The sequence below is a fragment of the Cynocephalus volans genome, chromosome 7 (assembly GCF_027409185.1).
Source record: "Cynocephalus volans isolate mCynVol1 chromosome 7, mCynVol1.pri, whole genome shotgun sequence".
NCBI classification, from domain to species: domain Eukaryota; kingdom Metazoa; phylum Chordata; class Mammalia; order Dermoptera; family Cynocephalidae; genus Cynocephalus; species Cynocephalus volans.
This window is the reverse complement of record NC_084466.1, coordinates 122,239,519-122,265,743: the sequence shown is the minus strand read 5'-3', so window position 1 is coordinate 122,265,743 and position 26,225 is coordinate 122,239,519.

Here is a 26,225-nt window from a genome sequence, read left to right as displayed (position 1 = left end):
TAAAATGGAGCATTTGGACCACATGATCCATCTGCAAGATTCCTTTCAGGGTTGGCATTCTAAGCTTCTGAGCATCATTTGATAGTTCTGTTATTTCTCCTGCAGGTTAAGGCATCATCTTCTCAGTAGATTGAACTCATCTCTGATCCAGTCTCCTTATGCAGCCAGAGTGTTGTCACAAATCTGGTCATATTACATTAAATCTCCTCAAGGCTACTCATCTCCTTCAACACGAAGTCTAATCACCTTAGCATGGCGTACAAGGCCCTTCCTTTGTGGGGTTCATGACCTTCTCCAGACTCCCCTCTCAGCACTGTCCCATCCCAACCTGCCCTCCAGCCATACTAAACCTCTTAGAGATCCTCAGAAACCTCTCACACTCTGTGTTTCTGCATGTGTCCCATTCTCTGCTGAGAATGTCCTCCCCTCTCCTCCTTTGTGGCTAATCCTATTCATTTTGAAAGACTGGCTCAGGCACTTTCCTCTTGGAAGCTTTACCTGCCCCATCTCTCTTCTCTTCCACCCTTAATCCCTTTTGGGTTAAGCACCTTTGGGTCCCATTAGTTCCATCATAGCCTTGATCACACTCTTGCATAAAGTAGGACTCGTGTATTTTGTGCAAACACTAAGTACTCTTTGAAAACAATGCTGACGATTGTAAGAAATAGGTCATATTGGATTCTCTAAATTGGAAGGGTTGGGATTGTTTGTCAGAAAGTTGGCCTAAAATCATCAAGTGTTAAAGAGTATATGAATCAGAGAGCAATGTGAGACAGTGAGTCAGAAAATAAGCAGACAGCAGAGTTTTCTTTTCTTTTTTTGCCAAACATTTACTAAGCATTGTTACGGGCATGGCGTAGTGCTAGGCAGAAATTGGGACTTACACTGAGATGCCACTGTTCAGAGCAGCAGCAGCAGGTTGGAAATGGTCTGCTCCCCTCCCCCTCCCTTGGGAAGCTAGGGGCCAGGGGGAGAAGAGGTGTTGGGAGCGTCAGTCCCCCAGGTGAGGGTCACATGAGACTGAGGGAAGAAGTGGTTCTTACCTGGAGCTTCTCGTGCTCTGAATCCAAGTTTCACACCAAAACAAAGAGGAGATCTGAGGCAGATATTCGGAGAGGGAGCATGCAGCCTCAGGCTTAAAGCATGGGGGTGGACAGGGATGGTACAACTCAGGAAACTTCAAGTTCAATTCCTGCATCTGCCACTAGTAGTTTTATGACATTGGGCAATTAATTAAATTATTTAATTAACTTAGAATCTTTGTTTTCTTTTCTCTCACATTGGGAAACTAGTGTCTACCTTCCCTACCTCTCAAGATTGTTGTATCAAATGAGAAAAGGTCCATGAAAGAGCTTTGCAAACTACAAAAACTGAGCACAAGCAAGGCATTATTAATGGGGGGTGGGGGGGTCCATCCTGCATGAGCAGGCACCGGGGCTGTGACCTTCCTGGGCCTGCAGGAGCAGGCGGGAGAGGGGTTGGTTGCTCTTGGCCACAGGGAGTATGTGGGCAGATTCTGGCAAAGGGCATTGGCAACAACTGGGTTTTCTACCATTTCTGACCACCCTGTTCAAAGAATGACCTAATGGGGATGGAAAAAATCCAGGGGAGAACTAAGCAGTGAAGGGAAAGGAGTGAGTTCTGGGAGAGGATACACTGAAGAGATAAGGGTTCTCCCATGAAGACAGATGAAGATGGAGAGACTGTGAGGAATTCGTAAGAAGAGCTATTTAAGCCAGCAATGGTAAAATAGAATGAAGTGGTAAATAGGTAAAGTTCAAGAAAGATTTAGATGTTCATGGATGATAAGACTGAAATGGATTATTGAGCAGCTTTGAGGACGCTTTAGGGTAAATTTTCATCATGAAATCATCATCCTGAAGCACTCCCAAGCTTTTCCAAAATATCTTGTTACTTCTCATGAGACCAGGGCTAGATAGCTTCTGAATCTGACACCTATTTTCAAATTGTCTTCATTAGAGAACTGAGTGGAGAATTGGATGAAAAAATTTTCTTTTTCTTGCTAACAGGACTTTTCTGCAATGCTCAGTGCACCTGTAACCCCTAGTACAATGTCTATAACTCATGCTACATGGGAAGCTCTGTGAGGACAGAGATTAAGATGGTCTTATTCACAACTATACCCCAGTGCCTAGCACAGCTCTTGGCATACATTGGTTCCTGGTCAGTATTGCAAATTAAATGCTGTTTTCCCATGAATGGCTGATGGGTCCCTCTTGTCCAGAGGAGCTACCTCTTGAGGACCCTCGCTTGGAATAACAGAGCAGTCTAGATTTCCCATAGAGGTGTCGGGGCTGGCATATGGCTCCATGACTCAGCTGGTCTGCCTCTGTCAGCTCCATGTCTGTCTCTCATTGTTCTACAGGTTTCTGCTGTCTTCTGCCCTATTTGTGGTTTCAGAACCTCTGTTTTCTGTTTGTGAGCACCAGCGTTTTTGTCTGCTTGGCCCGCCATAACAAAATACCAAAGACTGGGTGGCTCAAAGAACAGAAATTTATTTTCTCACAATTCTGGAAGATGGAAGTCTGAGATCAGGGTGCCAGCCTGGTGGGGTTTTGGTGAGGGCCCTCTTCCTAGTTTGACAGCTGTTCACCTTCTCACTGCATCCTCACATGGCTAGGGATGGGAGCAAGAGTGGGGAGAGGGAGAGAACAAGCTCTCTGATATCTGTTCTTAGGAGGGCACTAATCCCATTATGAGGATCCCATCCTCATGATCTCACCTAAACCTAATTAATTCCCAAAGGCCCCATCTCCAAATACCATCTCATTGGTTTTAGGGCTTCAACATAGGAATTGGGGGGAGGGGGGCAGGACACAATTCAGTCCATAACAACCTAGTCCATAAATCTCTAAATTGATGGCCTATCTCCTTGTATTTCTTTCTTAGTCATCTGATTTCTCATGCCTGGCCATTTGCAAAGTTCTCCCTTGGGAAGCCCTAGTGCATCAAGCCTTAAGCCTAGGTTTTGGGGTACAGGCTTCTTCCTGGCCTTGGGGAGCAGGGGTTTAGGGTTGGAGATTATCCCAAGTGTCTATGGTCCCAGGGGCAAGGAGAGGAGAATGAGCAGAATCCAAACCAGTCCTTTCTTTTTGCCTGAAGGAGCAGCTGCACTGAGGACAGATCACGCTCTCTTGGTAGGGCAGTGGAGGGCTTCTGGGAGAACTGACCCCTGTCCTGGGTTGAGCTTTGCCCTACCAGCAGCCCAGCCACAGCCAAGAGCACAGCCTTTTCCTCCCACACAGCCACCAGCCCAATTTGTCTGAATCCCCGCAAGCGCTAGAAATCACAGTGAGCCTCTGGGCCACCATTGTCTCAGAGAGCAGAGAGCAGAGACAGTGGTGAGAACAGTTTCTCTGTGCTGTCATCAAGAGAACTAAGAGGCTGGTAATTGTTCCATTCCTACAGGAAGCTATAGCTATGACGGGCTGCTGGCCAACACACCCCTGCACAAACCTGCCCCTGTCTTAGGCAGAGCCTTTCTGTGATCCAACTGCCCCAAGGTAGCTGGGCCTGGCCCATGGCCTATGACTCAGCCTGGAGCAGAGCCATCCCTGTTTGGTTCCCTGAGAGCCTGACAAACCTTTCTGGGATGAACTGGCATGGACCCCAGGGTTTCTGGTGGGAAAGGAGCTTGGCTACTATTTATATTTACTCATCGGTTCTCACACCAGTGCTGCCCCCACTGGGGCCCTAAGCAGCCCTATGCCAAGGCCTGGGGCCCAGGTGCACACCTGGAGTCCTGTAGTGCTAGGCAAACTTCATGGCCCTGGGCTTCAAGAAGCTTCGTCTCTGGGGGACCTGAATGGGGAAGGAGACCACCTTGCAGATAAGGTTGATAGCAGCCCAGCAGTGCTCTTGGCCCTTACATGGTGCCCATACGCTTGACAGCCTGATGTGGAATCGCCTCCCTGATCTCCACAACCAGAAAGGGAACAATGATAATAATAAGGTGAACATTTATCCAAGCCTTTCCTGTCTGTGTCATAGCAGGACTTTCCATATTTAATATTCTGACTAAGGTAGGCAGAGTTATCCTCCATTTTACAGGTGAGAAAACTGAGGCACAGATGTGGGTAAGCAACTTGCCAGGGGTCACCCAGCTAAGGGAGAGGCAGAGCTTGAGTTTCAACAGAGGCAGCCACGCTCTTCACTGGGGTGCCACACATCCCAGTCAGAGACCCACTGGATCCCACTTCTCCAACCCTCACACTCTTTCCCCTTTATTGGAATGAAATGTCCTGGACCATTTTGGACATAATCACCTTTGTAGAAACTCAGACAGGTGTGCATTGGAGCAGGCCTAGGCTGTGTTCCCGGTGTGCATCTTTGCCCTCTGGGTGCTCCTGAAGGTCCCGTGGTCCTGGAGCATCAGACTCCCTCTGTGCCCAGCCATTGAGGCTAGTCAGGGGGCTTGGGGCTGCAGATGCTGGGGCACCCATGCTTCCCCACTCTACTGCTGGACCACTCGGGGATGGTAAGCACATGTTGCCTCGGCCAGGCCTGGAGCATCTGGGATGTCAATGGCATCTGTTCCCAGCCTGGATGTGAACGTTTTTAATGTTCTTGATGTTCATTGCTAGATTTTTGACCAGAAAGGTTCTATATACTTGCCTGTAGTACATGAAAGCACTTTACTTACTAAATACTTTGCTGGCACAGAATGTTATTTGAAAAATATTTCATTATTATTTTGATTTGCATTTTATTATTTGTGCACTGACTGCTATGTCCCTCATTATTTACATTGTTAGTGTTTTTCTTACTGACTTATGGAAGTTCTTTATGTATTAAGAATATTGTTTTTGTTGCAAATATTTTTCCAGTTTGTAATTTAGTTTTGTTAATGACATTATTTTGAAGTATAGAAATTTAAAAATTTAATGCAAGCAAATATATTTATGTTTTTATTCATGTTTTTCCCATTGTTATGTTTACAAAGTTATTTCCTATCTAGCAATATGATAAAATTCATCTATATTTTCTTAGTTTGATTTCTACATTTTTCTTTGTAATCCATATAGGATTTATCTATGCATGAGGTAAGTCTCTAAGCTGACTTTTTCTCAAATAGTTAACTTCTCGACTGCCATGTATTCAATCATTCATCTCTTCCCCACTTGTTTGTGACACTTTCTTTATAATATGTTAAGTTTTTCTAGATATTGGTGTGTATTGCTGGATCACTTGCTCTCATTGACCTGTGATAATTCCTGTGCTAGCACCACATTGATTTGAGTATGTCAGCTTCGTAATGTGTCTTCATGGCTAGTAGGCCGAACACTTCTATTTTAAAAGTTTTTAAGCTGATTTTGCCTATTTATTCTTTCATATCTGCTTTAAATTTATTTGGCCAGAATAACAAAAAAATCCCATTGGAATTTAGATTGTAAGTGGGGGAGGAATTGGTGTCTTTATGATTGCCAGGAACAGTATACATCTTTTAAAAATCAAATATTCTGGACCAGCCCGTGGCTCACTCGGGAGAGTGCGGTGCTGATAACACCAAGGCCCCGGGTTCGGATCCCATATACGGATGGCCGGTTCGCTCACTGGGTGAGCGTGGTGCTGACCACACCAAGTCAAGGGTTAAGATCCCCTTACCGGTCATCTTTAAAAAAAATAAATAAATAAAAAATAAAAATCAAATATTCTTTGTATCTCTCAATAGTGGTTTTTATCTAGACACTCGTGAGTGAGTAAATGAAGCAGGACTGTGGCTTCCCGAAGTGCTAAATGAGGTAGGGCAACAACAGTTTCATTGACCGTAATAAACAACTTGGTGAATGAGATCTTGGAGGTCTTGGCTTGTATCTCACTTTCTTCTTTAAGCACTTACTTTTCCAAAATTACCTGACCAATTAGTACCTTACTCTTTTCTCTGTTTGCTTGTGATTCCCAAGATCACCAACTTTGCTACTTATTTCTTCATTATCATCTTTGCCTCAGACCTGTCGTTCTCTGAATGTCCCCCTCTTTCCTAATCCCAGTGCAGAATACTCTCCTATGTTTTCATAGCTCTCAGCTCTGGTTATACATTCATGGACTACCTTGGGTAATGCTTTTCCAGACTTAACTAGGCCCCCGAAACCATCCCATCTGTATTCTGTCCTGTGGATGCTCACTCACTGCATCCTGAACTCATGGGCAATGCATAACAGAGTCATCCAAACAAGGACAAAAAGGAAGTTATGCCCCTTACCTTTTGGAGTAAAGCCTTTTCTACCAGTACCTGCATGTCCTAGCTTCTTCCAGTAGAAGGTGCTGATGCCCTCTATTTGTAGCTTTAGTTTCTCACAGTTCAGTGTGGAAATAATATTTCTGCCATAAACCTGGATTAAGCCCTAGGCACCTGAAGGTACATGGAGGCAAAAATTCTTCCTATGTTCTGCTTTATTTCATTGACTAGATTTCCAGCTCCCTGCTGACACTGGAGTCCAAAATGGATCATAGAAGCTTAGGTATTATTAATAACAGGTTTTGGGCTCCAAATATATAATAGGTGTCTCATGACACAAGCAAGAGACATTTATTCATTCAACTAAGCATAAAACTGACCATTCTGTGAGATATGAAGATGAAGAAGAGATGGTCCCTGCATACAGGTAATTTACTATTGACAAAGGAGACAAGAAAGTTTGTAAATAGCTGTAAGATAGGGCAGAAAAGAAAAGTCCTGTAAGAGTCCCATTGGAGTTGAGATTGCTTTCAGCTGGGATGACCTAGCACAGTTTTGTAGAAGAGGTAACAGATGAGTTGAGCCTTCACGGATGAGTATTCAGGAGGCAAGGATTCAGGAAAGCACCAAGCTTGGAGGAGGAACAAGGCATAGTTTTATCCAGTTAGAGTGTAGGAAGAGTGAAGAAAAGACGGGACATGAGCCTGGAAAGATGGCAGTTTGACCACATAGGGCAAAGCTATAAACAAAAACTTCCATGGTGCTAACACCAGGGTTCCATCCCGGTACTGGCCAGCCACCAAACAACAACAACAACAACAAAAACCTATCAGGATTTGGCTTAACTTTTACCATAAATATCTGCAGTTGCATGGATGTATTTGCTCTGGCCAGAAGTTCTCAGAAGATCAGAACAAAGGATTGAATCTATGTTTTCTGGAGGAGATGTTTCAAGGAGACCCAGCTCCCACTTCAGTGTCAGGAGCAACTATAAATGATAAATACCAGATACATCACCTTAGCTATTTGGAAACAAATAAGCAAAGAGCAGATAAAAACTCTGGCCAAAGCCATGAAATAAGATAAGAGTGACTTCCAGTCAAGATGGTGGAATAGATGGTCTCCAGCATCACTCTCTCCAACAAATCAACCAATTTACAGCTATGAGAAAGCAATGACAGCCAAGCTGGGACCACTAGAGCTCAGGGTAGCAGAGGGCCTTGGTGGCCTCCAGGCCAGTAAGACCACTAATAGGGTTCCTGTGGACCCACATAGGAATGAGGAGCCACAACAACTGAAAAAAAGGAGCCACTCAGAGGCCGGTGAGTCATTGCAAGGGACTGGCACATGGCCTGCCCCATGGGAAGTGTTTGGAGCACAGGCGGTGCGGGAGATGCGCCATGGGAGAACACTGGGGCATAGTAAGAACAGCTGATCTGCCCCCAAATCAGTGTCGGACTACTCAGAGGAGACTGGTCAGGAATATAGAATTGCATGGGGTGCAGTTTGATGAAAAGACTCAGGCCCAGACCAGAGATTCTACACAACCCAGGTGTACAGGGTTTCACTAGATCCAGAAGTACCTATAAAATCAACCATTAAAACCTGAGCTGCACAAAAAGCCTCCCCTAGGGAATCAGCAGCAAAGCAGAAATTTAGCTCAACCACAGGGCTCAAGTGCTGGTCCCCACAGGAAGTTCCCCCATTTTAGAAGTAAGCAAAGGACAACAAATTAGTTCCAGCACAGAGTTTAAGTGGTGGGAACAGCAAATAATTCAACGCAGAACTGAAAGAAAAAACAAAGTACCCACGACCAGAGACAAAGTTTGATATTAACTAGAAAAGTTCTCATTTCACCAAAGAACACCTGTAACACCTAAAAGGATCAGAAGTCTCCTGGGCTACCAAGACAAAGCGGGGGAGGGCTGGGAGTCTCAGCCATGCCCCCAATACCTGCAACCAGCCCTGAGGGTGGGGGCCTTGGGCCTCAGCCACAACCCCCCCCAACATGCACAACCACCTCAGTGATGACCACCGAGCCACCGCAGAAAGCACCCTGGGTTCCCGAGTTGGGGTGGTGGGGGGTGAGGGCTTTTGCCACACCTCCCTGACATCTGTACCCAGCCCAGCAATGACCAAGCCACCACTGGAAGCCCCCTGGTCTCCCCTGTGGGAATGAGGGGGGTGCCACAGGTTTCAATCCTGCCCCTCCTCCGTCCTCCTTTTTCCATCTCATTTCTTTCCCCTTTCCCCTCTCCGCCCCTTCCAACTGCTCTGCAACAGCATCATAGAATGTAAAAAAATAAATAAATAAATAAAAAATAAATAAATAAGCACTAAAAAAATCGCATCATTTTGGAAAAAAATAAAGAAAAAGAGATAAGAGTGTCAGGGGTAAAAAAAGACAAGTTATAATGGTCTTTGGGATGGCCTAATTGGATACAAGTTGAGTGGCTGTGAAGTGGCATGAAGATGGAGACCAGGGCCATTGCCCAACCATCAGTAAAGTTAAATATGATATTGAAAAACAGTGGCTAATGGTAGTCAACTATAGTGACTGCCTACATGGCTTCTAACACAAAAATTAAACTATTCCAGTCTGTAGGGCTATATTACGTATTTTTATATTTTCACACTTCAATTTGATCTTAAGTTCTCTAGGGTTGATGGTAAGACTGGGCAGGAATAAAGTTAAAATTCTGAGGAACAAATGCATGATGGAAGTAAAGAAACTAGTTCAGACTTGGTGAGCAGGCTAGACCATGTACCTAAGTGTCGATTAAAATGACTTATCAGATCAGGTGAGAAATGCTAGAAAGATAAGAAAGTGGCAGAAGGTAAGAAAGACTTTCCAATTTCTGTGCTCATAACAATTACCCACGTTATGTTAGAGACAGAAATATATAAAACAACAATTTGTCCTCTATGATGTTAAACAAAATGCTGAAAGAAGGAGTGGCTGAGGAATATGGGATTTTCACTTAATTATCCATTGTCCCATTTCTTCCCTGAGAACTACAGAAGAAAGCTAACTGTTCTTTCACATACTTGTCACTTGTTTTTGCTTTGACTAGGTGAATAGTCATGGAATATTAAAACTAGACCACTTCATATCATTTATTCATTCATTCATTAAATCAATATTTATTGAGCACTGACAATGGGCCAGGTGCTGGGTATACAATGGGGATTCAGATGACTAAAAGGAGCATATATTCTAGTGGAGAGCCGAGACTGAGAGCAAGTAAAAAGATAGATTGCTAAATCAAATAATTACAAACTGTGTTATGAAGGAGTCAAACATGGGTTGAAATAGAGAGGAATGGGGACAATTTACTTCAAGGAAGAGATCAGAAAGGGAATGGAGGTGCAGCGAAGTGGAGTCTGCCCAAGGTCAACACACAGTCAGTGTTAGGACCAGAACCCTTGTCTCCTGACTCCTGGGATTTTTGACTACATCCCGTGTTGTCCGTTCTGACATAGAATCTGCCTCTGTTCTTTGGCGATCTGTATGGATACTGGATGATTTCTTGGCTGCATTTCAAAAGCAAGTGGGCGGCTGAGTAGTGGAGAGAGGAGAGGTTTACCAACTGGAGGTGTGCTACGTGTCACTACATGTCTCTGAAAAACTCACAGAGAAGAGACACAGCATACTTTTTGAGGTCGTTCCCCTGTCCCGGAGAAGATCTATAGTGTGATGCAATCCTTAGCAATAGATCACAAATGTGGCTGTGTAGGGGGTGGGTCTGGCTGGCTACTTTTTCTCCCCCCTCCACAGAGACCATCTAAGAACCCCACCAGTCTCTTTCTGTTGGTTTAGGCAGGGCCGTTTGTCAGACTTTGGATTAAGCAAAGGTCATAGTGAATAAGGTTTCTAGCTCAAGGAAAGTACCGTTATGAGTAGAAGGGTTGGATGGATAAATGGAAATTTCATGGCCTGTAACATTTTGTAAAAGAAAAATGGAAAATGTGTTTCTTACACAACAGGATAGAGTGGTATTTCTCTAACAATGGGTGTTTCCATTAACGAATATAGTGACTTTACAAATGATGATTTTAAAAATACAATGGCTGAGTCCAGCCCTTCTGGATTTCTAGCCCTAAGCATATGGAAGACAAAAGTTCAAGTGTGAAGCAGTGAGACAGAAATAAGTTTGCTGTCTCCCTGTTACCACCCTGTGCTGACATACCAATCAGAGAATGGGTCATGGTGCCCTCTGCCCCAGAGGAAATCTCCAGCATTCTGTAAAAAACCATATTCTTATTTAAGAAGACACAACCACTAGGTGTAATACTATAACAGGAGAATTTTTCCTGCCTAGCTCTGGGGAGAAGGACACGTGTCTGAGGCTTTTGATTCCTTAGTTCTCTCTGCCATCTCAATGGACTCTTCCAGCTGTGCCTGACTACACCACAGTCTATTAAACCACTAGACGAATTGGAATGACCCTTAAATCACATCACGACACATTATTTTGGATAATCTATTATTTTATGTGACTTTTTAAGTACTTGAACAACTGTAGTTCAAGTTGAGAACTGGCTGAAGTTCAAGGGAGAGTTTGAACTTATTAGCCACATCTTAAATGTGTTGCAGGTGAGTACAAGTCAAATTTTAAAAAACCTTTCAGAATAACCAGTGGCAAGGTAATGGAAATATCTAAGTAATGGAAATATCTAGGGACCAGAAAACCAGTGGTATTTGGTCTTTTAATCAGAAACGAAAAAGTTGAACCCTAGATATTTCTGTTACCTTTCTTAAGAAAATGTTCTGTCCATTTTGTGGATGCAGAAGTGGAGGTCCAGAGAGAGCCCAGCTAATGCCTAGGGTTAGCAATAGAGACTTGCTAGGTGTCTGGGATTCTATGGTGTCATCTGAACAGAATAAACAGAGATGAGTGAGGTCCTCAAGATAGGAAAAGGTACCTTTGGTAGTTTGGGTTCTTATTCCCGATTCTTCCTTCCCGACACCCAATTGGCTTCCTGTTATAGTGTTATACCTCCAAATACTTTGCCACGTGGCTTTGTTGACACAGTGGAAAACAGAGTATATGTCATGATCTGTTGATGTTGGTCTTGGCCACATGACTTGCTTTGGCCAGTGGAATGTTATTGGATGTGATGTGTGTGGGCTCTATAAATGTGCTTACATGATTTGGCATGGCCTCTTGTGCTCCTGTGACCCACTATGAGAAGAACACATCCCACATAGCTCCTGGTCCCAGAATGAGAAAAAGTGTAGAGCAGACCTAAACCTAACCTGCAACTAGGAGCCAGGCCCAGCCAAATTGCTGCCTGAAGTAGAGCTGCCCTAGCTGAGTGAGAAAAGTAAATGTTCATTGTTGGATTGTTCATGTGTATTCTTTGTTATGCAGCATTATTATAGCAATAGTTGATTAATACAGTAAACGTCTGTGGAGCAGGCTACAGATATCAATGGAGGAACTGTGGTGTGGAATTCACTTGTTCATCATATACGTAACTAAACTTCTCCTTTTGGCCAGCTTTGTATTTGGCTTTAAGCATCAGACAGGAATAATAGAAGGTCATGGCCGGAGGGGCAAAGACAGCCTAGTGACGTAACAGATACCTAAGAGACAACACGTAAGGGTGATAGTAAGACTGTGTACAGTGAGCTGTGGCCACGCAGCATGCCCAGAGAGACTCACGAAAAGTGATGCAGAAGATGACATTTGGGTCAGATCTTCAAGGATGAGTAGAACTTTATCAGCAAAGAAGGAGAGAAGGGCATTCCAGGTGGGGACAGTGCTAAGGCAGGGCCACTAGAGTGTTCATGAAATGAAGAGCAGCTCAGTGTGTTTAGAGAATGGAGGGGAGTGGCAGGAAAGGAGGCCAGAAAGTTGGGCTGGTGCTACCTTGGAAGGGACTGAGACTAAGGAGTGTGGACTCTACTTAGCTTTAGTTTGTGGACTTGTAAAGGGAATTCTCTGATATTTTTAAGCAGTGAGTAACCCAATCAAATCCATGCTTTAGAACAGTGTTTCTTAAGGTGTGGTCCCAGGACCTGGAAATTGTTAGAAATGCAAATTCTTGGCCCAGACTTTCTAAACAGAAACTCTGGGGTAGGCCCAGCAATTTGTGTTTTAAAAAGCACTCCATTTAAGATTCTCCCTAAAGCTCCAGCCTGTGCCAGGCCTGGAAGCCTTGGAGGGCAGTAGGGCATGGTTGGCTTCCTCTTGATTTCCTCACCTCAGTCCTCTCACCCCTGACTCCTGACACTTTCTCTAGGGCCCCAGAAGCCTACTAGGGGAGGGGGTAGGGAGGACAGGTCAGGGACAGGAAAGGTCCTGCTTGACTGGTACCAATGCCGTCTGGCACTGGATTCTGCTGGTTGTGCCAGATGGGCCAAGCTGAGGCTGGCCTTGGGGGATTGCAAAGCAGATCTTTTTCTGGGGTGCACTTGTGGGTTCTCTAGAGACCTGCACTGGGAACATTTGACTGCACTGCCTGTGTCATGCCTCAGACACACCTCCACGTCTCTTTATGTTTGCTCCCCCAGCTTCAGGAATCCAAGGTCCATTCCTGGCTAAGGGATGGAACAACCCTCCAGGCCAGTTCTCTCTCCCAAGTAGTCATCTTGTTCACAGGGAACACTCACATATCCTTTGTCCCAACAAACATTGGGAATACTGGTCTGTACTTGGTCATGCTTTCATTCGGTTCCTCTGGCCGCTGCTGTTGCCGTTCTGCTTTTCAGTATGTATCAGACTGTGTCCGCTGTGTTCTGCAGACCCTAGTGAACACATGCCAAGTGCTCCAAGAAGGTTTCTTTTTTTTCTTTTTTTCTTTTTTAAACCAAATTCTGTATCTTTATTAGGTCTTTTTGATTACTTAGAAAAACTGAGTTAAACATTTAGGGTTCTTTTTAAAATATGTAATTTTATGTTTATATGAATATGTTATCAATACAGATTCCAAAATTATATAAAACATCTAAGTATCTAATATGTCTGGGTATATGTTATCAGTCATAATTATGGTTATTTTATAAAATTGTTCTAGGCCATAAAAATAACCAAATTTCTTCGTCAATTATGTCATTAACTGTGGGTATTTTGTCTTCATTGTTCACAGTAAAGTGCTTTATTCTGGTGCTTCCTCTAAAAGATCTCTACAGGGGCCGGCCCGTGGCTCACTCGGGAGAGTGCGGTGCTGATAACACCAAGGCCCCGGGTTCGGTTCCCATATACGGATGGCCGGTTTGCTCACTGGCTGAGCGTGGTGCTGACAACACCAAGTCAAGGGTTAAGATCCCCTTACCAGTCATCTTTTAAAAAAAAATAATAATAAAAAAAAATAAAAATAAAAAATAAAAGATCTCTACAAACAATTATAATCCTAAAGTGTTGTGTCTTCAAAGAAGTTCATAAAAAGGGTAAAAAGACGCTAACGGTTACTTTAAAACATAGGCCTTTCTTGATGACTTTGAGATTATTCAACTGGATAGGGTAAAAAAACGTTAAACTCCAATAAAAAAAAGAACTCTTAAAATTGCTAACCTAAAATCAAACAAAACAAAAATTAATTACATGAGACTAAACTGATAAGAGACTAAAATTATTTTTATGACTTTTTGTTTAAAACATTGTTGATTATTTCTGTTTGTTTTCCAGATTTAAGGAAATCTTTTTCTTTTTTTCATTTTATTTATTGAATCAAAATTGATTATACATATTTTGGGGGTTCAACATTGAGATATGTTGATCAAATCAATATTAATGGCATATATATTGTTACAAATAGTAATTATTCTTTATGCCCCTCATGCAATCTCTTCCCATCCCTTCTCCCTCCCCCATCCCCTCTAATTACACTAGATTTCTTCTCTCTTTCTGAAAGAATAATGGTTACTCTCTTGATTTGTTGCCTAGATGATCTGTCCAATGCTGAGAGGTGTGATCAGTTCCCCCAATGTTATCACAGAGCAGCTGCTTCTTCTGTCACTCTGAAATGGGCTTTGTGGAAAGAGACATCCTCTTCTTTTCTTTACTGCTGCTGGTGACTTTCCTTATGTCAATGTACTCCAGTGGTTGGCAGACCATCTGTGTGGTGGTTGTGGTGTCTGCCACTTTCGCAGTAGCCATGGTTATTGTGGTGGCTGTGGTGGGTCACTTACATAGAGGTGATGTTTTTGGCATGCTCCTTGGTGCTGGTGGTGTGCCTGGTTGTGGGGTGTGTTTGGTCTCCGCTCCATGCCTCAGGTCACTGGGCAGGCCCTGAGGTGCTAGTGCAGTGTGCCTGGTTGTGGGAGGGAGGTCTGGTCCCCTTCTCCATGCCTTGGGTCCCTGGGCAGGCCCTGAGGTGCTAGTGCAGTGTGCCTGGTTGTGGGAGGGGGGTCTGGTCCCCTTCTCCATGCTTCAGGTCCCGGTGGGCCCCAAGGCACTGGCACGGTATGCCTGGTTGTGGGAGGGAGGTCTGGTCCCCTTCTCCATGCCTTGGGTCCCTGGGCAGGCCCTGAGGTGCTGGCACGGTGTGCCTGGTTGTGGGAGGGGGGTCTGGTCCTCTTCTCCATGCTTCAGGTCCCAGTGGGCCCCAAGGCACTGGCACAGTGTGCCTGGTTGTGGGAGGGAGGTCTGATCCCCTTCTCCATGCCTTGGGTCCCCGGGTGGGCCCTGAGGTGCTGGAGTGGTTTGCCCAGATGTGGGAGCAGGGTCCAGTCACTGGCTCCAAGCCTCCAGTTCCCAGGCAGGCCCCAAGGTGCTGGTGGTGTACCTGGGCCAGAACTAATTTTTGTCCTTTGCTTACTTCTAAAATGGGGGAACTTCCTGTGGGAACCAGTACTTGAGCTGTGTGGTTGAGCTAAATTGCTGCATTGCTGCTGATTCCCTAGGGAAGGCTTTTTGTGCAGCTCAGGGTTTAATGGCTGACCTTATAGGCATTTCCAGCTCTCCAGAGACCTGGTGGATCTGGCTTTGCAGAAACTCTGATCTAGGCCTGAGTTTTTTCATCAAACTGCACCCCATGCAATTCTATATTCCTGACCAGTCTCCTCTGAGTGGTCCTGTGTTGATTGGGGGGCGGGTTGGCTGTCCTTGCTGTGTCCCAGTGTTCTCCTGGTGGGCTCGTCTCCCCCACTGCCCATGCTCCAAATACTTCCCATGGGATGGGCCCTATACTGGTCCCTTGCGATGACTCACTGGCCTCTGAATGGCTCCCATTTTTCAGTTGTTCTGGCTCCTCGCTCCTGCGTGGGTTCGTGGGAACCCTATTAGTGGTCTTGCTGTCCTGGGGACCACCAAGGTCCTCTTCTCTCCTGCTGACTACAAGTAACTCCATCTGAAGGGCACAGCTGCGGCTTCTGCCAACTCCTGCTCCATGTGCTCATCAGCTCCAGCATTAAAGTGGCTGCAGCCCAAAATGCTCAGAGCAGTTTTTTCTTTCTCTCTTCATGGTTTCTCCTGCCTTCATGAACTCTGTAAGTCTCTCCTCCTCTTCCTCTGAGCTCCAGCGGCCCCATCTTGGCTGATGTTACATTTTTATAGTTGTAAATTGGTTGATTTGTAGGAGAGAGTGATGCCGCCATCTTGACCAGAACTCTAGGCTCCAAGGAGGTTTCTTGAAAAACCCTCTTGCTTGGTGTTGAGGTGACAGGAGCACATCACTCCCCTTCCCCAGGGGGATGGGAAGGGAAAGCACTATAACTCTCTAACAACTTTTTTCAAAGAAATGTGCTAATTTCCAGTCACACCTTGACTCCAGTCCTTTTATATTGTAGGTGATAGCTAAGGGTAATAAAACCAGGCTAGTCATGTTCTTTGCCAGTTTTGCTTGGATGGCTTTAGCCAATACCAAGATAGAAAAAGTCCCATGAAAACATCCTTAGTAGTAGTATTATATATTATGCATTTCTTAGTATTCCCTGAGAGCTCCCTTTCGAAACTCCTCATTCCCAAGGACTTGAGAGCTTTTATCTGCATTTAAAGAGAGAACTTGGAAGAATCTGAGAAGTGTGTAGATGAGCTTTTTACTCATTGTTTAAAATTATAGCTAACAATTCATTAAAGGTGTATCAATCTTTAAAATTTAAATAGGGCTTTAAAATAAGGAAAAAGGTGGCATATCCTCAGTAAGGTTAACCCAAATTTGGTAGGTCGGAGATCTAGTAATACAGTGTATTGATTCATTGATACCTTAAACTCATTTTTATGGCCCCCCCCAACCTTGACTTCTCTGACAAACTTCAGCAGCCACAATAGCAAGATTTATATATAACATTTCCTAAATGAGAGAGAAAAGGAAAGTGAGCCAAATGACATACATTTTTGTAGGGAGAAATAAGGAAGGAAATAGGGACACAGATTTACCATATGTTGTTGGAAATTTGATTTAAAGTTTCCTGTGTAGTTGGAAGTAGAGACTAGGAATTATAGCAATTCTTTTTTTCAAACTCCTAAATCGTGCAAGTTCTAAATTTGGGATTTCTGGGAAGTCCTTAAAAGGACTGAGATACCTATATTTTTCTACCCTCAGGCTTGTTAAGGAAATATGAACAGCCTAGAAAACAGAATGCACTCTATTTTGAATTAACTATTTATTGTTGATGTGTGGTCATTTAAAGCATTAGTGTTGATTAAGCAATAAATTGATTCAGCAAATAATTCCTGACTACCTAATATGTGCCTTCCACTGTAGAAGGAGCTTAGAGATACAACGATAAATAAGAGTGACACAGTCTTCACCCTCACAGAATTATAACTTGGTAGTAGGAGTCAAATAAGTAAAATGGCAGGTAAAATGTGTTGCAATAAGGGCTTTATATTGCAGAAGTCCAGAGAGTAATAGACCAGCCACAAAGCAGTACCAAATTTGGACTGGAGCATGGTGGTAGTGCCAAGAAGGCTTCCTGGAGGAAGTGACATTTGCACTGAGATCTATAGGGTGACTAGGAGTTAGATGCATAAGAGAAATGAGTATACTAAGAATATACACATTTAAAATGTAAGTGAAGGAGGCCAATTTGAGATGCAGAATTCTTTAATTTTTAAAATGATTATGTTTTAAGTCTGTTGATGAACAATGACAATAATCCAAATACATCATAAAGCTGTTATAGAGTTGTTAGACTCTACATGCTCCCAAAGTATGTTGGAATTCTTTAATCTTTAGAATGCAGATCAATTACTCAAATGCGAGCAGATTTTTTTTCTAAAATATTTGAGGGCAATGAAAGGAGAGAAAACAAATACCCAGATTGGCACCTGATGTCTCTAAAGATGGCATGACAGCCTCACTGTGCTTGCACGTGTTGGCATCTGTCTCTGATTATAGCTACTCTCACGGGGACAGGCATGTCTCAGGGCCCTGCTGGGAGTGAGATCTGTTGCTAAGAGTCCTCCAAAAGGGTGCCAAGTCAACAGATGTAATCCAAGGAGTCAGAGCAGGAGGAGGGCCACACTCAAAGATGCTCTAAAAACACTCCACAGTCCCCATCCTCAAGAAAGGTGGGTGGTGTGTATGTGTGTGCGTGCACGTGTGTGTGTCCCCAACTCTGCATTTGTCCTATAGCTCCTGCTGTCTTTAGTTTCAGAAGATAAACATGCATTAGGAGAGTTAGTTGAGAAACACCTAACTCTTTATCTTTCTAGAACATTTATTAAGAATTCCAGGTAGTCGCTCTAAATTTTCAAGCATTATGAGTGACATGGAAGGTACTTCAGTAAATGTTCATTAAATCAATTAATTAATAGACAAGTTTGCTGGAAGGCAGAAAGACGATTACAAATTGAATAGCATTTGGGGACTTGTTCTTACTCATGTGTTCCTGTGGCCTCCCTTTGTCCTTTGCCCAGCTCTCTCTGCTTGGCTAAGTCAACGCCTGCTCATTCTTAAAGGCTGACCACAAATGTCAGCTCCTGTAACGAAGCCTTCTACAAATTCCCTCTGCAGAGTGAAAAACTCCCTCCTCTGGACTCTCACTGCACTTGTCCATACCATGATCTGCTTTACCAACCACACCATACTGGAGTGATTTGTTCGTTACCCCCGTTCTGGGTTCTTGTCTGTCTCATTCATTTCCACACTGCCTAATACAGTGTCTTCCCAGGGAGGATCAATAGGTGTGTTTTGAGTGAATAAATCTTGTTGTCCATATATCAAATACTGGGCTGGCCGGATTAGCTCAGTCAGTTAGGGTGCAGCCTTATAACAGCAAAGTCATGGGTTTAGATTCCCATACCGGCCAGCCTGCCAAAAAAACATACATCGAATACTGATCGTACATGGTGCTCCCCTCCAGCATACTTGGGACCCTATTTCTAAGAGGTTTTCCAATTTGACCACCAGCTTTTCATTTGTAGGTCAGTTAGAACTCACATTGGGCAATGCCTCCCAGCAGGGGTGCCTGGCACTGCCCTCTGATTCTGTCACTCTGTTAGAGGACCAGAGCACTTGGGGAGGACTTGGCATTGCCAGTTATTAGGAACAGAGACGCCCACTTGATCATTAATTTGGGAGCTTTGAGTTGAGGACCTGACATGACCAAATGAAGAGTGACTCTGCAGGATAGTGGAAGTCTCACTCATGGGTCTCCAAAATCCTGTACAGAAATTGTCTTACTCTTCTCCAGAGTAAGAGCAATCCTTGTGAAGAAGAAAGGCTGTTGCTAGCCTGACCTAAAGCCTTTTAGAGACTCCTGGGATATTGCAAAATGGTGAAATGCCAAGTGTTTCCATGCCGATAAGTGAAAGCTTTTAACAAGTAAAATTGCAATGTGATTGCGCTATTATCAAGGATATATTTTTAAAAACGAATGTTCCGTAGCATAGTGGTTAAGCATGGGGACTCTGGAACCCACATAGTCTGAGTTCAAACTCTGTCCCAACACTTATTAGCTGCATGGTCTTGAGCATGTTATTTGGTCTTTCTAAAAAGTATTTTTTTAGCAGCTGACTGGTAAAAGGATCAAACCTGTGACCTTGGGGTTATACGGCTGGGCTCTAACGAACTGAGTTAACTGGCAGCCTTAGGAGAATACCTAGAGTCTTAGAAGTGTGTACTATATAAGTGTTAGTCATTGTTACTGCTATTGTTTTAATGTCCTTCAAGTAGTGTCGTCTGGTAATAGTATGCTAATGTAAAGTTTTATCTTGAATGTCATTTTCTTTTTTTGTTTTCCTTTCTTTTTGTTACTTTATTTTATTTAGTTACTTTATATGTATGTATGTGTGTGTGTGTGTGTGTGTGTGTGTGTGTGTGTGTATTTTTTTCTTTCTTTAAACCCTAACCCATATATCTTTTTGAATGTCATTTCTTTCACTCTTGTCAGGATATCTTAGCGACTGTATACTTTCTTTTGCAGAGAATTTCAAAATTCTAAATTAAAGGTCCTTTGTGAACTGAGGCCTCGGCAAGACGGTGCCTTGGTACCCCTCATGAAATGGGATGACTGCTCTGCTGCTGAGTTGTGGCTGCTCCCTTTAAAACCTTCCATCTGAGGGAGAAGTCCTCACTGTCCCCAGTAGCACACACTCAGCCTCGGGACTAGGGCTGTGACTGGGCTTCCATGATGACAATTTAGTGACCGAGGTTAGGCAGATGAGGGTGAACCCCCAATACAAGACAGACATGCAGGTTGTTTGATTCAATCAATCATTTGGCCAATTATTAGACTGTGGCTCTTTCTTTCCCTTTAAATATCAAATTCTGTTCTCTCCCTGGCTAAAGTTAAAAGTGACCGTGTTTCCAATTGGCATGGAAGAAGTTCTGCATTGCTAATAGGTTCCCTGGCACAATGTAAAGAGCCCATGTGTCAGTACTTGCAGTACCCACAGAGTGCTGTGCTAATCTCCTTTGCTAAATATAGTTGTGACTGTCACCATCCAACCTGCGGGTGGTGTGCAATTGCCACCTGCATACCTTATAGGATTCATGTGTCACCTAACACCTTCCCACTGCTGCCCTAGCAAGAGCCTGGTAGGTAGGAAGAATGGCATAATAGTAGCATGGAAGCTGAGCAGGTGGGAGCCAGGGCATAGACAGGAGTGTCCTGACTTCTTAGGTCACACTGAGCTTTGTGGTGATGTTGGCTCCTACCCCACAGTCAGAGCTCAGATGCTGGCACCAATGCCCTGATGTTAGGGATCTGCTTTGCATCCTGCTGAATCTTGGCCACATTCCAGTGCTACCAATTATCGCTTGCCTAGCAGCAGTGAGGTGACAATGCAGAGGTGTGGGGGCGGCTGTGCTAAGCTTCCGGGCCTGTGCTGCTAGTGAGCTTTACTGCAAAATCCCTGCCACTATCCACCCAGCAGGAGGGCAAGCGGCACCCTGGAAGCTTAAAGGCATAAGGTGCAAATGAGAGGAAGGAGTTTATTTTCAGCGCAACCCTTCAAATCATGAAGAGGGCTGTGAGGAGACTGTACCAAACCATGGTTGGCTTTAGCAAGCATGCCATTACCTTACGCCTAGGAGGCGTGGGCACCTGGTAGGTTTGGGCGTAGGATGCCACTGATTGAGTTATTTCTAGGGCAGTTATTTTCCTGGTTTCTTTTTGTGCAGGAAAAAAATTACTCACATCAGTAGCATGTTGGATTGCCCTACATTTCTAACGTGTTTTGCCTGGAGCAGGCAATGAGCCCCCATGAGAAGAGATGGGTGGACAGAGGAGTGAACGTGTTCAATTCCTTGGGCCTTCAGGCCGGTGTAAGCAGGGCACTTGGCCTTGAAATTTTCAAATTTCTAGGGAAGGACAATATTTAAATTTTTTATTCTGAATATTGAAAAGACCAATTAAAAAAATATTTTTTAGAGCTGGCCAGTGAAGAAAAATTCTCCAAAGTAGTAGTTTCCAAACCACGTTTTTTCAAATCAGAGGAACCTTTTTTCTTCATGTGAAACCTTATGCTGCACACTAGTATATAAAATTGGAACAACAGGAAACCCTCCCTGTTGATAAGTTGTGGTGGCACCAAGTCTTTCCCCCCAGTACCCTGGAAGAAGCTCCATAAATTTCTAATATCCTTGGTGCTGCTACACCCTCTTGGGTATTATTTCACAGTTATCTCCCTCATGCCAAAGCTCTGAAGTTGATCTCTCAGATTTGCAAGGGGGCCTTGTCTTTGGGGTGATTGGATGTTATCAGTGAGCCTTTGATACAGCAGTTCCAGGAGCCTGAGCAGTTTATTCTGCATGATGCAGGGGCTGAGATGTGGGTGCGTGGAGATATGAGGCTCCTCTCCTCATTTGACTTGGTGATGGCCAGTGACTGGCAAAGATTAGTAATTTGCTGCATCACTTGTTATTCAATAAATAAGAACTGCACACCTTCTGTGTGCTGCCAACATCCCTGATTGAGCTCATGGATCTTATATTCTCAGGTGGGAAGATGAAATAAATAAGGAAACAAACAAGCAAACAAAAATGGTTATTTCCATTAGTGATAAGTGCTATAAAGAAAATAAGGCAGGTTGATGGGACAGAGAGAGAGAGAGTGACAGGTCAAATACAGGTGGGGCTGGGGGCTGGGGGCTGGATAGTTCTTTAGATTCTGTGCTTGGGGAAGGCCTCATGGAGTGATATGTAAGCTGAGACTTGACTGGAGAGAAGTTATCCAGCCAGGAGAAAGCCACAGGAAGAGTATTCCCAGAAAAGGGAACTGCAGGTGCTTAGTCCATGAGGAGGAACACGCTGGGCTTGTTCAAAGAGAAGAAAGCTGGCCAGTGTGATGGAGACCCTAGTGACCCTGGGGGAACAGTGGTACAAGATGCAGACAGAAGCCTGATCACAATGCCAAGGCTAGGAGTTTGGATTTTATTCTAAGAGTAATGGGACTGCATTGGAAGATTTTAAGCTTTTTCTCCCACCTGAACTTCACTCCCCTTTTCTAATATTTGGACTGCAATCACTTCCAGAAGATGAGCAAATTTAGTTATGTCACCTTATTGACAGCTACCTCAAATAGGCAAAATAATGGGATCTTAAAGGAATGAGAAATACTGGAATTGATTCATTTAAAAATCTGTTGTTGTTGAGTCTAGGCTTTCAGTTGTGTGACCTGGGGCACATCACCTAACTTTCTGTGCCTAATTTTTCTCATCTGTAAAGTGGGGTGTGTGTGTGTGTGTGTGTGTGTGTGTAAATAGTAGCACCTCACATAATGTTGAGGAAAAATGAGGATAAAATATTTGTAAAATGCCTAGAACACATGGTAAACATGATGTGCTTGTTATTATTATATCTGCAAAGGCGCAATTGACTGATAAATTTGTTCATCACAGTATTTCTTGAATACTGTACTGGGTGCTGAGGATAAAATTGTACCTGGCTTCCTGCACCTTACTCTATGTAAAAAGACACACGGGAATGCTGAAGAGGGATCTGTCAACCTTGGCCAATGTGTGTGGAGGGGGGCAAGGAATGGTGCAGGGGCTGCTTTATTACACCAGGAGCCATTGGGAGTCTAACCCAGGTCCCTTGCCCTGCAAGCCCCCTGAACTTGGCAGATAATGTATAAATATGAAGAAAATCTTCTTTGAGGAATTCTGTGATGGGAGTAAGTATGGGCACCTGTTGGGTCCTCAATCCCTGTAGCCATCTAGTTACTAATAATGACATCACTGAGCCCTATCCCAAATCTGAGCCTTAACCTTTTCTCAGCTCCAATCCTTGCTCCTGGATTTTGCTTGAATTGGTATCCAAAACAAATAGTACTGTTTTAGTGAGTTGAGTCTGCTATAACAGAATATCATAGACTGGGGGTTTATAAACAACAGGAATTTATTTCTGACAGTTCTGGAGGCTGGGAAGTCCAAGATCAAGGCACCTGCAGATTTGGTATCTGGGAAGAATCCATTTCCACGTTCATAGATGGCACCTTCTAGCTCAGTCTGCACATGGCTGAAGGGGCAAGGGAGTTCACTGGTGTCCCTTTTATAGGGGCACTAATCCCATTCATGAGAGCTCTACCCTCATGACCTAATCACCTCCCAAAGTCCCACCTCCAAATACCATCACATTGGGTATTAGGTTCTGCATGTGAATTTTGGGGAGACAAACATTCAGACCATTGCAAGTACATATCTCTTTTCCCAGCTTAGGCATGTCCACCAGGCACGTCTCAAGGGGACAATATCAGGCATGAACATTCAGTGAGCCAATTAGCTTCCCAAGTGACTGGCAAGAGTTACTTGCAGGTTCCCATCAGTCTAGACTCAGACAAGTTATTGTTACTATTTTCAAATTGCACCAGTTCCTTGATTCCTAGCATTAGAGCAGGAAAAATCAGAGCGCTCACCCAGGGAAAGTCATCTTAGAGATCTTCCTAAACTGCAATTAAGCCTTCTGCAGATCCCCATAGCTTTACAATGTGATCTAGATGCTTGGTATCACATCTTATCATGTGGCTTTTCTGGACTGCAGCGGCCTTGCTTTGTTGTACTCTTCTGCCTCCTTCCTAAATCTCTTATCACATCTCCCTAGTTCTTCTGGCATGCCCTGGTTCTACCCCTGTAAGGAAAATGAAGACAAATGGTCAGGCTCCCTTAGCTGTTTGGAATCTTGCCGAGCATAACAGCATGACAGCATGACTGTTGTAAATGTTAACTGTGCATGTGCACTCAGGGATCCTTGGTTATCTGACTTAAATATAAAGGGCAAATGGCTCTAATCCACAGTGCCCCAGGGATGCCACTGGAAGGCCACTAGGGGGCTGCTGGGGTGGCAGCTGCTGGGGGCTGAGCTTACGTCCAAATAAAGCATGTCAACATTGCCAACAGCTCTCAGGATCTTTCCAATTACCTAGTTCATGACCTGCATATGAGGGATCTGTGACCCACTCTGTACAATGAGTTTGAAGGGTCTGTGACCCAACCTGACAACCCTGTATCCAGATTTATTTTCCCAAGGTCATCTACTCAACTTTTAGGACTCACTCAGGTATCGTCTCCTCCAGGAAGCCTTCCTTCCTCCCTCAACACTGAATTGGGCACCCTCTTCTTTGCTGCTGGTAGCCTGTGCTCCCTGCATCACAGCATTATCAAGTATAGGTGAGGCATGTCCTTTGAACCTATGTGAAGTTGCTCAGGGCCTTCCGTGGTGTTGGTCTCTGCAGCAGCTGGAACAAGAGACAGGTGAGGGTGAGAGAATGTGAAATGGCAGAAGTATCTGATACCTGTTAATTCATTCAATGAAAGGCTATTGCAGACCTTTTATTTGCCAGGCAAGATGATAGGAGATGGTGATCCAGCAGTGACCAACACAACACAACCTCTTCCCTCAGGAAACCCACTGTTTTGGAGTTGTTGTGAGCTTAAAAGGAGATAAGTATTTAAAATTAGGTCTGTTAAAGTAAGCACTCAATAATTGTTGGCTGTTACTACTTTTATTTTGTGGCACTGCTGAGAAGGGTAATACATCTGGACTAGCTCCCAGATGTCTTTGGCAAAGTGCTCACAAGCCAGGACACAAAATGATCCCATTATTCATAAAATGATGTATGTTTAGTATATACTTAATAGAAATGCAATATTAAGTCTGATGTTTTACCCTAAATAAATAAATTTTTAATCCTTAGAGTGCTAAAATTATGTCAAAAAGAATAGGACACCTGGAAATCTCTCCAAAGGAAGTTGAATTTTAGGGAAAGTAAGTTTAGATGATGTGGGCTTGTTCCGCTAGAACACCTTACAGAATGATGCGAACACAGCCAAGCCTCGTGTTTGCACTGATGGATTGAATCTTACCAGGGTGAGGGTATAAGTTCAAGTTTAGATTCAGAGATTCTGCTGACTTTGTAAAACCAGACTTGCTCCATTCCATCTTCCTGCTGTATGGCCCAGACTCCACCCATGGGAGTACATGCAGCAAAGAACATGGCTTATGGAGTCATCCAGACCTGGATTTGAATGCTGGCTTCACCATTTTCTAGCAATGTGATCTTGAAAAAGTTACTTAACCTCTTTTAAATTTCCTTTTTTATGCATGGGGGTTGCTGTGGGCATTAAAGGAGATATGTAGTTAACACAAGACCTGATAAAGTAAGTGCTCAATAATTATTAGTTATTAGTAGTTTTATTTTGCACTAAAAATGTACCACATATCTGTTAGATACTCTTTTGTCAGGGATTTCAGCCTGTGACATGTTCACAAGCCAGGGATAAATGGGTGGGAATATGAAATAGGATTAAATTCAGCTGTAACAATTGGAAAACCAACATTGACTTAAACATGGTAAAAATTTATTTCTCTCTCACTTTGAAATCAGAAAGTAGGCTCTGCTCCATGAAACCCCCAGAAACTGGCTCCTAGTCTGTTGCATGGCATCCATTTCCAAGGTCACCTCATGGTGCAATATGGTGGCTCTAATTCCAGCCATCTGGTCTTCGCTCCAGCCAACAGGAAGGAGGAAGGAGGTTGGGAAGGGCAAAGAGTGGTACCAGCTGTTTCTTAAAGAAAGTGCTCCATGAATTTCTCTTTATATCTCATTGACCAATATGTAGAGTTGCATGGCTTCACCTAGCTGCAAGGGAAAATGTAGCTTATTCTAGGTAGCTGTATGTGCCACTAAAATTTTCATTACTATGGATGAGAGAGAATGGACATCAAGGGCCAATTATCAGCTATCACAGACAGCCACCTTCAGGGGCAGCCAGAGTGAAGAGAGTCTGGGGAATCTGATGGGGCTTAATGGCACCAGGGAAAAGAATTATTAAAAGTAGTTTGTGTCTGATAAATTGGATTTACCTTTGATCTTATCAAGAAAATATCATCTAGAATTGCTCTGTCCAATACAATAGCAACCAGCCACATATGACTATTTGAAATGTGACTAATCCAAAGTGAGATGTGCTATAAGTGTAACATACACCCTAGATTTTGAAGACAGTATAAAAAAATAAAATAGCTCATTAAGTTTTATAGTACCTACATGTTGAAACAGTAACGTTGCATATATTGAATTAAATACATTGTATTATTAAAATTAATTTCACCTGCTTATTTTTACTTCTTAAATTTAAAAGTATATGTGGCTCGTGTTTTATTTCTGTTGGAAAGTGCTGATCTAGAATGT